The 4,338-nt window shown below is 37.7% G+C and overlaps 1 pseudogene; it reads right to left on the reverse strand.

The window, feature by feature from the left end:
* Positions 1–2,466: 2,466 nt before the first annotated feature.
* On the reverse strand, positions 2,467–4,116 carry LOC118764137 (annotated as a pseudogene).
* Between the last annotated feature and the right edge of the window lie 222 nt (positions 4,117–4,338).

A 4,338-nucleotide genomic window follows, 5' to 3' on the forward strand; every position in this document is an offset into this window, starting at 1 on the left:
TAATAATCCTTTCTACTATCGGCACAAAGCCCGAAAATTCGGGAGAGGAGAGTCGATTATATCGATCACCAGTGCTCAACTGGTACTTATTTTATCGACCCTAAAAATCTACCTCGGGGGAATTTGAACTCAGAACGTAAATACTGACGAAATACCGCTAAGCATTTTGCCTGTCGTGCTCGCAAAATTCCGCCAGCTTGCCGCCTATAATAATGATAATAATAATTCTCTCTCCTGTAGGCACAAGGCTTGAAATTGGGTGGGAGGGGCATAGTCGATTACTCAACTGGTACTTAATTTATCGCCCCCGAAAGGATGAAAAGCACAGTCGACCTCGACGAAATTTGAACTCAGAACGTAGCGGCAGACGAAATACCAATAAGCATTTCACCCGGCGTACTAACGATTCTGCCAGTTTGCCGTCTATAATACTAGTGCTACTACTACTACTAATAATAATAATAGTTTAAAATTTTGCCACAAGGGTAGCAATTTTGGGGATGGGGTTAAGTCGATTACGTCGACTCCAGTGTTCAACTGGTACTTATGTTATAGACCTCGAAAAAGAAAAAAAAAAAAAGAAACATGAAAGGCAAAGACGACTTCAATGCAATTTGAACTGAGAACGCAAGAAGCCAGAAGAAATAGAGTCAATGCAGCGAATTACCATGATCGTTAGCACGCTGAACAAAATGGTTTGCACGTTCGTCATTACGTTCTGAGTCCAAATCCGACCGTGGTAGACCCTACCCTCTATCCTTCCGAGGTCGATTAAACAAGCACCCACCTGAACACACTCTCCCTTATTGCTGGTTTAGTGTCAAAAATTAAAACCATTATTATTTATGGGGTCGATTATTATATGGGTACTACTGTACAAGGGTTTCGTTGAGGTGCAATGGCCCAGTGGTTAGGGCAGCGGACTCGCGGTCGTAGGATCGCAGTTTCGATTCCCAGACCAGGCGTTGCGAGTGTCTATTGAGCGAAAACACCTAAAGCTCCACGAGTCTCCGGCAGTGGGTGGTAGCGAACCCTGCTATACTCTTTCACCACAACTTTCTCTCACTCTTTCTTCCTGTTACTCTTGTACCTGTATTTCAAAGGGCCAACCTTGACACACTGTGTCACGCTGAATCTTCCCGAGAACTACGTTAAGGGTGCATGTGTCAGTGAAGTACTCAGCCACTTGCACGTTAATTTCGCAAGCAGGCTGTTCCGTTGATCGGATCAGCTGGAACCCTCGACGTCGTAACCAACGGATTGCCAAAGGTTCAAATTCATGCTGGAATTCATCGTGCCGTATCGGCAGCAAACTTCTAAATGCTCTCTAAATTAATAAATACAAAAATAAACATTGATTTACAGTAATAATACTGATTTTACGCATTAAAATACACGTCCTACAAAATAACAGCCATAACTAAAACCGCGTAGATTTTATAAATATTTACGTTTGCTTTCTTCCTTGTATCCATCACAAAACGCTTACCTAGTATATTTACAATTGATAAGTATTGCATATTAGCACAAGTATACAGTAACAATATACACATGGCCGATACCTGCTCAGCTTTCGGCGTGTCTATCATCACCTACTCGGTGTGTTTCACATCACAACTCAATAACAACATTATTTTCATAGTCGAGGTTAAAATCGCACATCACAGGTGCAGTATATCAGCGCTGTATTTTCATTTCTAATTTATTTAATGTACCTTGAGGTGTTTAAATACCAAAATTGATAAAAGACAGAGAAACATGCATTATCCCTTTCGTTACTATATTTCTGACCAAAGTATACCCCTCATGATTTTCAATTAAATTCTAAAATAATCATGAATTTAGACTAGTTTCATTAAACAACTCTAACTTTTTTTACTCATCAACATATTAATGTGATATTTGGAACATAATTGAAGAAAGGGTTCTTAATCAATTCCATTGCGTAATTTTTGTCTCAAAGTGACTAATTACAGGTAAATCCAGGTAAACTGAGCAAAGGGTAAAAATATTAAAATTTTGTTTAAACATTACCATAGAAAATTAGTCCTCAGCTAATATTTACTTGAGGTATGCAACAAAATTTTGATATAGAAGAATTCTGCACATCACTTGATTATCAGTTGAATTTAATGCACAGAAGAACAGGTATACCATAAAGGTAAAATAAATTAAAATACTGGAATTTGTTTTTTAAGAAAACTAGAAAATTAAATACAACTGAATGAAATATATTCACAAACATATGAATACACAGGAACATATACAATAAAGATTTACAATAGAAATTAAATCAAAACTTGTCACTTTACAGGCAAATTAAAATTACAGGTAAATTAAAATAAAAAGTTAAAACTAAGTAAATTTGAAAAATATTTATACAATCTAATCGTACATATATACAAACAATATTTACACTATATTTCTATCATGGAAAGTTGTAAAACATCTCACTCTACATACTGCAACCTTGCAGAATGCACATTGGAAGGACGTTTCAACTGGCCGTCCACTGGGAGTTTTTCTTTTTTGATGTAGACATTCACGGCACTGCCTTTTGTGATCCCCGATTTTTTTTCTAATTTATGTAGATCGGCTGAGCTCAGAGGAATATCTCTCTGGCAGGTTTTGCTTTTCCTTCCTGCAGTTTTTATTTTTTTGAGGAATATCCTGCCCTCAACTGCGTTGCTACATCTGCCCGGAACTGCAGATGATCGCACCGCTTGCGAACCCCTCCTGATTTGGTATATAATATATATGCATTTACAATGCTAATATTTACTATATACCAAACCAGGTATCTCCACCATTTATTACCCGGTCTACCAACCGGATAATAACTCATCATCTGGTTCAGCCGATCCACACCGCCCATGTACCTGTTATAATCAAGGTTCACAAACGGAGTGCCATTTTTATCTACACATGGTTGTGCACTGGTAGATAGAAAATTTATCTGCCTCTTATCTCTATATGTGGTCGCTAGTAGATTTCCTTTCTGCCGTTGGATTATTTCACCTCTTTTTTTTTACTTTTGCTTTTTTTATATCCAACGGCAGCCCTTTTCTACTAGCAATTACTGTAGCACACGTATACGTTGTCACAGCTTCTAAATCCTCCGCAAGTTTGACCGAACTAAAAATTCGGTCAAAACATAATATTCGGCCCTGGTTATGGTATGGAAGAGATAAATTCCAGACCACATCATATCCTAGGCCGTGCTGACTAACATTATTGTCTCTTTTTCCAGTGTAGAAGCTAAATCCACAGCAGTACCCAGTATTTGCTTCACATATTTTCTAAACTTTGATCCCCCATTTTGTGGGCTTTCCTGGCATATACTGTCGAAAACGTACTCGGCCTTTATAGCCCACCATACCCACATCGACGGATAAATACCTTCCAGGGTTGTAAAATGTTTTATATGCATTTTGAACACCGTCAATGAGGGGTCTTATTTTAAATAAGGGATCAAAGTTTGGTTCGCCACGTACTGGGGTACTGCTACTGTCTCTCATGTGCAAGTATTGATTTAGTTTTATAAATCTTATTCTGGTCATTATACTGGAAACATATTCATCGCCGAAAGGTTCCTGTTTGCTCCAGTAATTTGTAATTCTGGGTAACGTACTCGGCATTTATAGCCCACCATACCCTCATCGACGGATAAATAATAATATTTATGGCAAAAAATGTCCGCATTTCGTCTATGGTTGTTGGATACCACAAGCTATCTCTTTTTCGAGCTTGTTTACTTTCTGCGTGACGATTCGTCTCCGCAGTTATTGCTTCAAACAAGCATGCTGGAAAAAATAAAAATAAAAAGTCTATTGGTTTCGCTTCTTGAGAAAGACTATGGGTAGACCCTGTCTCAGAAAAATTGTTAATAGACACTTTTTTTAACTTATTACACCATTCTGGTGTAAAATAATCCTTGTTGTCTGTGTCGCTATTTTCAGTTTCAGAATCGCTTTCGGATGCTGAAATATCCAATTCAAATTCATCCACCACGTGCTTTTCTACTTCATCCATTCTTCTCCTCGAAATCTCCATATCTTCAGTCGAAAAACCTTCAAATTCGGAATCACTGCTTGATAGCATAAAACTCCTCTCCATTTTCAAAGTTGAAAAAAGTTACCGTCGATAAAAATGTGGAAAAAAATCTCCCAATATTCACTGAGTTCAAATATCACTCCAAACAATGTCGGATACAATAACTAAACTGTTAGCAAAGTGAAATCACGTGTTTTAACGAATGTACCAACGAGATTTGGGTTCAAATTTACATTTAAATAACAATAGCTTCTCTCGGCCGGGTTGGTAATATGAACCAAAAAA

Source organism: Octopus sinensis, linkage group LG7 (assembly GCF_006345805.1).
Source record: "Octopus sinensis linkage group LG7, ASM634580v1, whole genome shotgun sequence".
NCBI classification, from domain to species: Eukaryota; Metazoa; Mollusca; class Cephalopoda; order Octopoda; family Octopodidae; genus Octopus; species Octopus sinensis.